We start from the raw sequence: 13,633 nt of genomic DNA on the forward strand, positions 1-13,633 counted from the left end.
TTCCTGCATTCCTAGTGAATGCTTTATTTTCATTCATAAAGAATGTGAGAAAAGATTTGCGTGTCTTTATGCTTGTTCAACCATCTTTGTTTGCTAAACTAGCAAAAGTAGGATTCTTTTCTTTAAAATGAGATTGCAGTGCATCAGTAAATTCGCCCTCTTGTGGCCTTTGATTGAACAGTGTGGAAAACTTTTCACTAAACCCAAGCTTTGTTCATTGAGAGATTGAAAAAGTCCCTCGAGTCCCCATCTCAAATTGAAATTGTTCTGCATCAGATTGTTGATGTGAACTCAAAGCCATTGTTACCAGAACAGAAAAGTTAGAAACACTTACTTCCTTTTACTCATTCTCCCTCGGATTCTGAGTAGGTTTACACTGCAGTCTCACACGGATGGACTAGCTGCTTTCCAGAAAGACCAGGTAGGCCAAAGATACTTTAATGGTACTGTGTTTTTCCCCTCAAAGTGGCGTCCTTGTAAGATGTATTGCAGCAGTTTGTGGGCAGGGACAGATTAGTTAGCTTGGAGCCAAAATAAAGCAACTTACCTACCAATCCTGCATCAGCAGTAGCTTTCAGTAGCTGTTCAACTTAAGGAGAAAAAGCACCACACTTGGGAAACAGAATGTGTGTATTTTGTCAGTGTCCTCAATAATACAATGGTATAATATATATCAAGTGCAGAAATACCAAGAAGGATCAAAAACCTTCTATCTGGAAGTGACTGGTTATGAATGTAGTCTTTAAGATGTTGATCTTAAAACCATTGAAGAGCATGTGTTTCTTTGAGGGAAGGTTGTGCAAAGTTGTTGAATCAGTTTAACAACATTATTTAGCACTGGTTGTTGTTTGTGGTCTGATGAGGTCATTGCCAGTTCAAGAGTCTGTTTATCATTTGGAAGTTTGAAACTATTTTCAACTCCAGGATTTTACTTCTGGCAATCTCCCACCTCTCCACGCCCACCTCCCTTTTCTAACTTGTAGATGTCAATTCTTGATGGCCCTGCCCTCTAAATATTTTCCAATTGGCCCTTGTTCCTGGCTAAGCTAGGAAAGGAGATGTCACTATAGAATTGTAGAATTGTCAAAGCGCAGAATGAGGCCATTAGGTTATCATGTTTGTGTCAGCTGTCTGGGAGCACAGTTTAGATAATCTGCCTCCCTTTCCTTTTCCCCATAGCCCTGCAAAACCTTTCTCCCACAAATGATCCTTAACCTGACCTCAGAGGGGTGAGTTTGCCCAGAGTGGGGAGGTTTACTTGACACAGCAATGCTTATGTCTATGTCATCTCCTATAATGTGATAAACTGGACATGGATATTGTGGTATTGAATAATGAAATAAATGTTGAGTATAACTAACTATTGTTGACAAACATTGCACTTTTTAGGCATGTAGTGTTTATACCAGTATTAAGCTAGTAGTTTACAACAGAGGAGCATGTTTCTAATAGAGTGTCATACTTCAAGCTTATAATTGTCAAGGCAACATTCTTAAAGGGACCAAAGTGAATAAAAGAGCAGCAGCAAGAAAAATAATGAGAAACAGAAGCAAGTGAAAGGAAATGTAAGAGAGAAGCAAAACCAGAAAAAAAATGAAACAAACACTGGACTGTCTTCTACTTCTTAAAAAAAATGCAAGTACAGAGGAACCTCGATTATTCGGCATTCGATTAATTGAATTTTGGATTATCCAAACAAGATCGCAAGGTCCCAATGATTGGCTAACTATGTTAGCTGGCATTCAATTATCCAGCATTCGGTTAACCGAACAAAATTCTCCTTGCTGCTGTCCTTCAGATAATCAATGTTGCTCTATATCTCCAAAAATAAAAGGAAGGTACACACTTAATTATGGTCTGGGCAGCCAATCCAAGTTTTACTGAGTTACAACTGTGCGAATAAAAGTCTGCAATTCTATTTAACAGATCAATAATAGATGATCATGAGAAGAGAGCTCTAAAAGTCCATTAGGAAGGAAGGGCTTGCAGAAGCTCTTCCATGAATGCTCAGGAAGATGCAGAAATGATCTGGTAGGTTCTCAAAAAGAAAACAGCTCAAGTTAAAAATTAATTTCAGGATTAACAGCCTCCAACTCAGGTCTTACAGAGAGCAACACCAAGAGTCTATTGACCATTTCGTTTGGTGCAGCAAAGGACATGACTGTGACTTTTCCAAAGAGGAACTATCAGGGAAAATCATTGTGTTAGTCATTGCCTCAACAATAACTAAAATCTTTAAGAAGAATCTTCTGGGCAAGGCAAAAGACTGTAACATTAATGTATTTACTGAAGAATGATGCAAGTATAAAGCCATAACAATAATTGCTTCCTTTAGGTGTAACCAATACTGTTGCTCTGCCAGCAAAGTGCACCAAACTAACAAAATCTGAAACAGATGTGGTTTGTTATGCCTATCCAAAGCTAACCTTTCTCAACATCTATATCACATGAGGCACCAAGGGACATTGAACACAAATGGGCAGAAAATCTGATTTCAAAAGCAAAGCCAGACCTCTGAGCAACACACAGGTGATCAACTAAATGGTACTGTACTACAACAAAGAAAGAGTTACAAAGGTGTGTAAAAACACAATAGCAATAAGAGTTCAAGTCAACCAAGCAAAAGGAAGGTTTCACAACACTAATAAAACTCTGTATATTGTTAACCACATGCACCATCTCGACATTATAAAGCAATGAAAAGATTTTACAACTATTACAACAGTGTGTCTGGAAAAGGCAGGATGACGCATCTTAAAGGCTAATATCATCAGGGCAGCCACTGGTACCATTTATTACTGTACATCCTGAAACATGTACCTCAGCAAGAGGTGCTCCACAGAACAGTTTATGAGAGCCCCGACTTGGAACAATATCATTATTTCTTCACTGGCAGGTCAGCTAACTCCCTTCCCAACAGCACTGTGTTCATGCCAAGCACTGCAGTGGTTCAAAACAGCAGCTCACATACCTTCTCAATGGCAATTAGAAATGGCCAATAAATGCTTCCCTGGCCAGTGATGTCGTCATCTCATGTTTGAATACAGGAAAATTCAAATTTTGACTAGTGTGTACTATATCGCATTCATATTAGCTGATCGATTTAATATAGTTCACCTGTGAACAGGAGTGATTCCTGCCTCCCCTTCATAGAGAAGACCCCCATCAATCTCCTGGAGGGAATGCTGTTCATGATAGTGAAATCAGGAGACAGTTATGTGGTTTCTTTGCCATGAGGACACATTCAATGTCTATTGGCCGTTGAGACTCACGTTTTGAATTTCATGGTTTATTTCTACTGGATTACGTTTCAATGTAGTAGATCCAAGCAGCAATCACTTGCTGCTTGGATCTACTACATTGAAACGTAATCCAGTAGAAATAAACCATGAAATTCAAAACGTGAGTCTCAACGGCCAATAGACATTGAATGTGTCCTCATGGCAAAGAAACCACATAACTACATCACTTGCTGCTAGCTGTGGATGATCTGCTTTGCAATTTGTGCAAAGTGAGTGAGAAAGATTGTCATTGGAGAGTCACCTGGTAGTTTGCTGACATGTGCCCTGCTTCTTGGATCATTTTCAAAGAGACCTGAATTTTCCACTTGGTGGGGGCAGGCACTCCCGTGTGGTGGTCAGGAAAAGACCTCCCATTGGCAAAAGCAGAATTCTCACAATCCCGAAGAACTTGAAGCCATCCTATGGCCACTGGTGCAGAGAGACAGTCACTGCTGTATCTGCGAGCCTCTGTGTGCAAAGGTTATCCCTCCAAATCAGTAGTCTGGCTGCTGTGGCCACTTTCTGTTCCCAATCTATGAGAAATGCTGAGAGGACGACTGCTACCTTGAAGTGGCCTCTCTTTCCCCTTGCCTGCAATGGCAGGCTGTAGCCTTGTCAGTGTTAGAGAGTTTCCTACTGGACACCCAGTGTTAGGAACCTTCATTGGATGGCAAACATACTGAAACAAACACTGACGCCAAAACAAAAGTCCCGATCCTATTTTCTGGAGAAAACCATATTCTTAAAACTTGACCAAAACTTTGATTCTTTCAGATTTATCTATGTCAAATAGTTTAGGAAGGGATGGAATTCAAACGCATTCTTAGGAGCTATGTGGATTCAGTTTGTGTTAAAAAGAGACAGCATTCTATTCAACACTGACAGAATATATTAACACAACAAATTACAATAATAGCCTGAACCACATATCAGCTCTGAAAAATGTGTTGCTGGAAAAGCGCAGCAGGTCAGGCAGCATCCAAGGAGCAGGAGAATCAACATTTCGGGCATAAGTCATTCCTGAAGAAGGGCTTATGCCCGAATCGTCGATTCTCCTGTTCCTTGGATGCTGTCTGACCTGCGCTTGTCCAGCAACACATTTTTCAGCTCTGATCTCCAGCATCTGCAGTCCTCACTTCCTCCTAGCTGAACCACATATCACTATGTTGTCAGGAGCCACTGTCCAGTTCTACCTACTCTGCCTTCAGGGAAAGTCTGACTCAATAATATCAGGTTATCAAAGAGAGAAAAGACAACATGTTGTTCAATTTTCTCCTTTTCAAAATGTTGTCCAGTGATTTGTAAATATTGTGCTCCCTTGCTCTCTAGCCTTTGGTTCCTGACTGGAGTCATATTTAGGGGAAGGATGCAGCAATCAATAACAAGGAAAGAAGAGACAATCCTACACATGTATGAAGGAAGCGTTCGAGGTTTATGAGCTGGATTCTTCCACAGAACTTCATACATGCAAGAGAATAGTGTTTTCTGTGTACACTATTGATTTTGACCATTTCAAACTGGAGGGAACTCCCTTTGTAATCAAAATCAATTATGTTTCTTTGTCATATGTGGCTGTTCTGGACTAGAGAATTTTGTAAAACTATTACATGGATCACAGTGACAGCATCAGGACAGAAATAACAAATGGCATAACTAGCATTTACAAATCACCTCTACTGTAGGCAAATGTTCCCAAATAACCAATTCACAGGAACCAACATCAAATAAAATTTGACCTGGAGCTGCATAAGGAGACATTAATATCGAAGATCTAAATGTTATTCCGAGGCAGGTTTTGAGGAGTATCTTAAAGAGAATGGGTAGAGAGAGAGAGTGTGAAGAGAGAGGGTATGGATACGATAGAGTTATGTCCTCTTTCCCAGCAATGATATCTAGAGAGACTTAAACACTGACTGAACCATTGGGATGGTATTTACCCTCCACATGGGCAATATTGAATGTGGAAAAGCATCTGCAGACACTTTGCAGAGGCACGAGGAAAGCAAAGTCACTGCAAGACAAAGGACAAGAAATTAATAAGTGTGACCAAGATCTTAGTCTGAGGGTTGTAAGAAGTGTGTTCAAATAAGAGGATGTCACAGAAAGATGAACAGGGTTTGAGATGGAACTGCCATATATTTGGATCTAAGTGGCTGGCTGCCAATAGTGGGAAATAATGGCAACAGTAACCCACTTTTCACAGCCGGATAAATACCCAGTCCTTTACATGGAGGATTTATATGCAGAGCAGGCATGGGGACTGTCCTACACGAAGTGGACATGAGCCATGTTTACTTGCAATTGCAGTTAGATGAGAATTCTGAGAATAAGGGTTTGTACCAATAATGAGACAGCCATTTGGGGTATCGTCAGCCTGTGCCTTTTTTCATTGGGCGATGGAGAGCATTTTACAAGGTTTATTCCAGGTCACCATTTATCTGAATTTTGTGCTGAAAACAGGGAGTGATATGCGATGTTAACATGCAATGTATGGCATCAGAGTAGTATTAGCTCATAGGTAACCCAAAAGAGAGGAATGCCCAATAGCGTATGCATCCAGTCTTTGGCTAATGCAGAGCTTGAATATGACCAGATAGAGAAGGAAGGTTTGGTGGTCATATTTGAAGTCAGGAAATTACAGCAATAGCTTTTTGGATGTAAATTTGTGGAAATAATGGACCATAAACCCCAACAAGGTCTACTTTTAGAGGACAAAGCTGTGCTGCCCATAACTTCAGGTCAAATTCAATGGTGGCATCTAATACTGAGTGCATATAATTACAAGTTGGAACACCATCTGGGAGTCCAAGTAGCGAATGCAGATGCATTGAGCTACCTCCTGCTGGCAGATACACCAGCGATGGTACCGCCACTGGAAAAGTCCGTAATGGTTTTAAATTTTCGGGAAACACTTCCAGTCACAACTCACCATATCAGAGTTTGGACAGAGTAAGATCCATTCCTGGTAAAACAAACAGCTGGAGGTGGTGAGAGAAACCAAAAGGCCATCACACCAGAACTGCAACCTTTTGGGACCTGGAGAGATCAGATCACAGAGGACGGAATATTATTATGGTGAGCAAGAGTGGTTGTCCTGAGCGAAGGACGTTGGCAGAAACTGGCTGAACTCCACCTGGACCATCCAGGGGTTTCTAAAGTGCAGATGTTGGTGAGATGTTATATCTGGTGGCTAGGATTGGATGCAGACATAGCCCCATTGGTGGGGCAGTGACCAGAGTGCCAACAAGGACAAAAACTACCGCCAGCAGCACCTCCACATCTGTGGGAAAAGCCAGGTTAAACTTGGACTTGGTTACATGCCGATTATGCAGCCCCTTTCATGCACTTTGTCATTTGGGACCCCCACTCAAAGTAGTTGGACATACATAGAGTTCATTCGTCAAGCACGGATATGACGATAGAAAAGCTGCGTGCATCTTTTGCATTACATGGACTCCTGGAAGTGTTGGTCACAGATAACAGGCCATTGTTTACCAGCAAGGAATTTGACCATTTCTGAAAGTCAAATGGCATTTGACATATAAGGACAGCTCCATACTATCCATCATCCAATGGTCTGGCAGAAAGAGCAGTCTAATGTTTGAAGGCAGGCTTAAAGAAACAGCCGACAGCTTCACTCGATACCAAACTGTCCCAGTTTCTGTTTGATTATGGGATCACTGCTCATGCAACTACAGGGTTAGCTCCAGTAGAATTACGAATGGGGAGATGACTCATCATCAGGTTTAATCTGATTTTCCCGGACCTGGTGGGAGGAGGGTGAAACGGCATCTGAAATATCAGTGCCTGACACAAGACTCCGCTAAGCAAAAGAGACAGTGAGGAGACAAAGTTTGGTGTAGAAACCATGGGAATGGCCATACATAGGTAAGATGAATGTTCAGTGCAAGGTCAGGCCCAGTGATGTATAAAGTTCAAGTAGGAACAACAGTCCTAAGCAAGCATGTGGACCATATGAAAGTTGCAAACTCGCAAACTGTGTTTGAGGAAAATGTGCCAGGCTCCTCGATAGCATTTCTGACTGTTCCGGAACCTATGGGTTCTCCCTCTCTGTCAAGTGTTAAAGATACCTCAGAGTCTGAGATAGACTCAGTGGATGTCATTGCCTTGATGCTTTTGCTGCCTGAAGAAGAGAGTGAATTTCTTCCAAGACACTTTGGGTGCAAGAGCTGAGATACTGTGTGTTACATACCACCCTGTATCAGAGGCAGAGTGGGCAGAACCTGACCCAGTTCTAAAAGGTTCCATGAAGGAGCGACCAAAAAGAACTGACCTATGTCCTTTCAGTCAGAGGGAGAAAGATCTAGTGATCATGACGAGGCCAACCAAGTGGACTCATAGAATATGAGTTCCTGATTGGGGATGTTAATCATGTCCAATCAGGGAGCTCTGGCTGACAGGTATAAACAGGAGTGTCCAGGGAGAGGTGGGCGCCGCAGGGAGTGGAGTGCATTATTTCTCCCTCCAACTCTATTTTGATTTAGTCCCGACCCTCCCCTTCACTGTTTTGATCACACAGCACTGCCCTTTGATGTGAAGGGCCGTGTTTGTCACTGGCCATCCGGGTCTTTTCCTATCTTCCTGCTGGTGGAATTTGAATAAAGATTCGTGCACTTTGTGTCTTTCACTGTGTCTCACACCTGCACACACACCCCATGGGTGCTGGGGAAAAAATAAGCACTACCGCACTTAGGTGGTAGTGTGGGGGTTAAATTAAAAAAAAGGAAAAAAAGGAAAAAAAAGAAGAAAAAAAAGAAAAAAAAAGAAAAAAAAGAAAAAAAAAGAAATAAACAGGAGTGTCGGAGTTTCCGTTCACTCCACGACCTGGAGTCAGACCAGTGTCAAGGATTCTCCTCTTGTAAATAAAGGGTGAATTGGTGACGAGATCTGTGTGGTAATTTCAGGAAGCATGAGACAATTTAAATAAAGCTTCAACTTAAGGTGCAAGGTAACTATTAGCCAATGTTGGGTAGTGAGGGAAAGGGAAAATGGAGAGACAGGAAATGCAGCGAGACACCAATCTGAAGACAAAAATTCACAATTGAAAGCTTAATTAAAATGCCTAGAATTTATATATGCAAAACAATTTTAAGAAGCTACTCAAGTATCTAATTTGGACACTCTGTATTTTTTATGGAGAGTACATTGATATATTAATTACAAACATATCTGTTTCCATACTGTTTGATTCTGTGACTCGATATGACTCTATATGATTCTGAGTCTATGACTCAATGTGACTCTCTGACTCTATGAGTAATATACAAGATGAGGGGCTGCTGGACATTGATCCCTGGCAGTTAAGTAATGCGGAAGTCAGCTTCAATTAATCACTATTGTTTGGGTGGGTAGTTTTATTGAAAAAGCAAACACCAACATCATGTTGCAACACATCAAAGTAAGTTAAATCAGAGCTTGAAACACATTGTTTTATAATTGGTGCTTCTCCAAATGTACGCCTTTAGTGCCAAACTGGCAGCAGAATAGGGCTCCTGAGCCCAGGGCTCATCTATTCCATCCATTTTTCCTTTTGTTTCTTTTCAGTTCTCTCTTTTCTCTTTTTTCTATGAAGAACTCAGTCATGACAATGACATTGATAGTGGCAACTGAGCCCAGTGCAGACTTGACTCAGTGCAGCACCGACTCGAGTGGGCCCAACTGAGACTTGAATGAGCCCAACATAGATTGGAGTGAGCTCAAAGCTGACTCGAGTAGGCCCAACTGAGACTTGTGTGAGTCCAACGTGGATTGGAGTGAGGTCAAAGCTGACTCGAGTGGGCCCAACGCGGACTTGAGTGGGCCAAACACAGACTCAAGTAGGCCCAATGCGGACTCGAGTGGGCCCAACACAGACTCAAATGGCCCCAACACAGACTCAAGTGGGCCCAACGCAGACTTGATTTGGGCCAACACAGACTCTAATGAGCCCAACACAGACTCCCAAGAGCCCAACATGGACTTGACTGAGCCCAACTCAAACTCGAGTGGGTACAACGTGGACTCGAATGAGCCCAACGGAGACTCGAGTGGGCCCAACACAGTCTCGACTGAGCCCTTCGTGGATATGAGTGGGCCCAGCATGGTCTTGTGGCAGAAGATTTCAGTAAGATGCAGCAGAGGGGCAAGCATAGGACCAAGCATGGACATCAGTGGCTGCTACATCGGTGGAGGTGACGTCCCTGGGGTAGACCCAGCAGCGAAGGATGATGCCTGATGATCAATGTTGCTTGGGTCCAGCACTGGCTGTCGTGAAGCAGTAGAGGAAAGAGCATTACGGCGACATTGGTGGAGAAGGTGACATCTGCAGTCGGCGTCGGAATCGTAGATGTTGGGATTCAGCTGCAGTGATGCAGTCGGCCTGAATTAGTACTCCCAGAATGGTGTTAGTGGGCCCAGAGCCCATTGTGGAAGCACCTCTCACTCCGATGTCAAGCGGAGCACAAGTGGGGAGGAAGATAACTCTGTTTTCACTGATATTTAATTTCAGTCTTATATGTTAATATCTTTTGTGAATCAAAATGGTGCCAGACCATGGTGGCGTTGAACACTTTTCACTGCATTTATTTGTGAAACACAAGTGGCAAAAACTCATTCAATTAAATTCTTCAAATGATGTTTTATTCCTCATGAGAGAAAGAATAATTTGTCATTACCTCTGCAAATGCTTCACTTTTGAAGTGTAATCCTGGGTTTAAGACATATGCTTATGGGATCTCTTGGAATGGGACCTGAATATCGCAGGACACAGAGTATTAAGAAAGGACAGGAAGCTAGGGAGAGATGGAGGGATATTAATTAACAATGATATTGGCCCAATGCAAATAATAAGAAAGGATATAGAAGTGGTAATGGTACAGATAAGAAATGAGAAAGGCAAGAAGTGTTTTGTGGATGTGATATATGGGGCCCTAACTTTCAGCTCATTGATGAATACAACATAAAGAAAGAAATAACAGAAGCTTGTCAGAAAGGTGCAACAATAATAATGGATTATAATCTGCATATAAACTGGAAAAATCAGACAGATGAAGACAGCACAGTTAAAGAGTTCATAGAATGTCTTCTAGATAGTTTCTGTAGAATGATCATTCCTGATGAAGGCCTTATGCCTGAAACATCGATTCTCCTGCTTCTTGGATGCTGCCTGACCTGCTGCGCTTTACCAGCAACACATTTTCAGCTCTGATCTCCAGCATCTGCAGACCTCACTTTCTCCTCCAGTATGTTCTGGAGCCAATCAGAGCTCAGGCTATCCTCGACCAGGTTTGGTATAAGAAAGGAGCATTAATGACCTTACAGTGAAGGCATCTCTAAGTCACAGCAATCATAAAATGCATTTTACATTCAGTTTGAGGGCGGGAAGAGTGGGTCCAAGGCTATTACTTCATATTTAAAATAAGGTCAATTAAGAGGGCATGAAAGCAGACATATTTAAAGTGGACTGGCAAATTAAATGAAGGGATAGGTCAACAGAGAGGTAAGGAAGATAATATACAGGATACCATTAACGTCCCAGAAACAGCTGTAAATCAGAAAATGAAACATAGGGAGCAACCTCAGAAAATTACACTCACCAGGGAAGTAATATTATGTTTATACATTTAAATCATGTCACTTCTTCCCATTCTAAACCCCAGCAACCTAACCTGTTCAAACTTTCCTCAAAACACAACCCAACAATTCCAATTGTTATATCCTGTGAAGTCTTGACAAGGCAAATGTGGAAAATATGTTTACTCTTACAGGAAAAGCCAAAACTAGGGATTACTGTTTAAAAAAAAGTCTTCCATTTAAGACAGAGAGAAGGAGAACTTTCTTTTCACACAGAAGAGCAGGAATATTTGGAATTCTCTTCCTCTCCAGACAGTGGAAAACATTGACTTGAATCTAGAAACCATAGCTCTAAACATTATTTGAACATTTTAATTTCTGTTAAGAGGATTGCTGTGCCCCAGTTTAAACTTGGGAATTTTTGTGAACTTTCTGACAGTGCACCTTTAACCTTCCCTTGCTGGCTATCAGTCCTGCACACACCTCGACCACTTGCATTCTCAATTATATGAAACTGGCCGTTCATGAAGGATTTATGCTCTGAATGCTCTGACCATAGACATCAAGGTTTCTCTTATGAGCTTTAGCATGATTTCAAATGGTTGACCATATATTTCACCTGTAGATGAACTTGCTTGCTGGCCTTTCAAGCAAAACAGGCCTCATCAGCAACAATGTAATCCACTGCTGTTCACCATGCTAACTTTCAACCACTTGTCAGGAGTTGAGTAACTCCATGCATTAGATTATTTAAACCACCTTATAACTTATGAGGTAGATTTTACAGCAGCAAACTGATTTCTATGCATTACTAGAGAGATTTGTAATATTGTATACACAAAGCACATTGAACTGTTAAAGGTCAATTCTCTTGAAGGCAATCTATATACACAGCAATTAGTAGCAACCCTAGGACAGGTTAAAAAAGATTTAAATAACCAAGGTGAAAACAAAATCTGCAAAATTTCATCCCAAAATCTCAGGGACGATCAGAAATGATTTCTAAGAGCTATCAGTAACCTTGATGTCCATCACCTGTCCACAAGACCATAAGATGTAGGATTAGGCCATTTGGCCCATCAAGTCTGTTCCACCATTTGATTATGGCTAATATGTTTCTCAACACATTCTCCTGCCTTCTCCCCATAACCCTTCAGCTGCTTACTAAACAAGAACCTGTCGTAAATAAACTCAATGACCTGGTCTCCTAAAGGGTTGTCCTTTCATTCTGTGAGAAACAAAAGCTCACTCACTTTAATAATTTCAGTCCGAGACAAATATCTGAATCCGCCATTTATTTATACACCTATAGGTGGGTGCCCTGTCTCATTACCAGGTAAGGTAATGACAAAATGCACACCAAATCCAACAAACTCTCGAAATTTATACAGTTTGAATCCCCATATTTTTCCTTATTCCATTGTTTGTTCCCTGCTTCGCTTACGTCACTCATTTCCTTAAGACTTATCCCACAACTTCTGTTTATCCTGTTTTGTCCATGACAAACTCTTATCTCTGACTCCCATAAGGGTGTTTGACGTCAGTCTATTATAGATTATTGATTAGGCATATCTTTTCTTCTATCAGCATCTATTTCCATCCAGAGGCCACTTTGACCTCTTTGATTAGGGTTTGTTCCTGTGTCCCCGTGTAAGGGGGAAACAGATGCTTTCCTGTTTGCCCATATATCCACCATTGTTCTGTATTCACGTCTCATGCTTTCTTTTTGCTGAATATGTATTTTCTCATTCCCATTCTGTATCAGAATTTATACTTGCAGAAATAACATTAATTCATTTATATCCCACAATTTCCCCTTTTTCTTTTCATTACTATCTGTTATCTTCTGCATTTTTGTCTCTTTTTTTTTAAACATTGTTCCCAAAATTCGCAAGCATCATTTCAGAGATTTCATCCATCTTAGTCTCACTCATTTCCTTATTATTTAGTTGATAAAGTTGCTCTGTCAAATGTCCTCTCAGGGGCATTCGTTTCATCAAGGCTGTTTCAATCAGCCTCTGGGTGAGCCCTCGTATACATGGTATGACACAACAGCCAATGGCCACCAATACCCCGACTACTACTATCAGGGAAGTAAGGATAAAAACCACCACCCCCTTTCTCTGCTAAAATCATATCGAGGGCTATTCTGTTTTCCCATGCCATCCTACTTGTCGCATCAAGCTGTTCTGATATTCCTTTAACCGCCTCTCTTGTATAATTTTATAAATCGCTGTTGATTATAAAAAATGTAATTTATCCAGTCTACATTTTTATTAATTGTTACCCACCAAAAGAGAGCTGACTCAAAGCCTGCTGCAATCTGGTTACGAGCTTTGAATTCAGGTACTCCCCTAGGGACTCCTACCGAATCAAGATAAATCCTGTCATCAAAAGAATTATCTAACAGTAATCTCTTACCCCTTCCCTTTTTCCCTACTATCTTTTCCTTCTCAAATGCCAGGGTAAATGGAATTGCCAATTGTACAATTGCGCATATCCCTTTCCAATCCGGAGGTAGGGTGGGTCTCAATATTTTTCCTCCACAGTACCACCACAGATCCGCTCGGGGAACCTTTAGTGCTGAGTAGTTCCCTCCCTTCTCCGTTTCGGTAACATTCTTAATCTCTGTACATAATTTCAGCTCCCCCAAATGTCTCGACCGACTCGTACCTCGCCTGTGCACACATGACGTGTGATTTCCAACTGCGGCGGAAAATGTGGGGGGAACTTTTGCATCTTTCTCCTCCAAGGGAGGGAACATCAGAGATAGGGAGGTA

General features: G+C 41.5%; 1 long non-coding RNA gene across 1 annotated transcript in view; it reads left to right on the forward strand.

Annotated features, from left to right (window-relative positions):
* The first annotated feature begins 294 nt into the window (after positions 1-294).
* The window catches only part of LOC148139896 (uncharacterized), a 130,646-nt gene continuing 117,307 nt past the window's right edge, over positions 295-13,633 (forward strand). Inside the window, exons 1-2 of the long non-coding RNA XR_015753226.1 lie at positions 295-421; positions 1,927-2,031. This is a non-coding gene — a long non-coding RNA (uncharacterized LOC148139896). The remainder of the gene's footprint in view (positions 422-1,926; positions 2,032-13,633) is intronic.

Source organism: Chiloscyllium plagiosum, unplaced genomic scaffold, assembly GCF_037043375.1.
Source record: "Chiloscyllium plagiosum isolate Xiang-an unplaced genomic scaffold, Cpla_swu_hap1 HiC_scaffold_36, whole genome shotgun sequence".
Taxonomy (NCBI): domain Eukaryota; kingdom Metazoa; phylum Chordata; class Chondrichthyes; order Orectolobiformes; family Hemiscylliidae; genus Chiloscyllium; species Chiloscyllium plagiosum.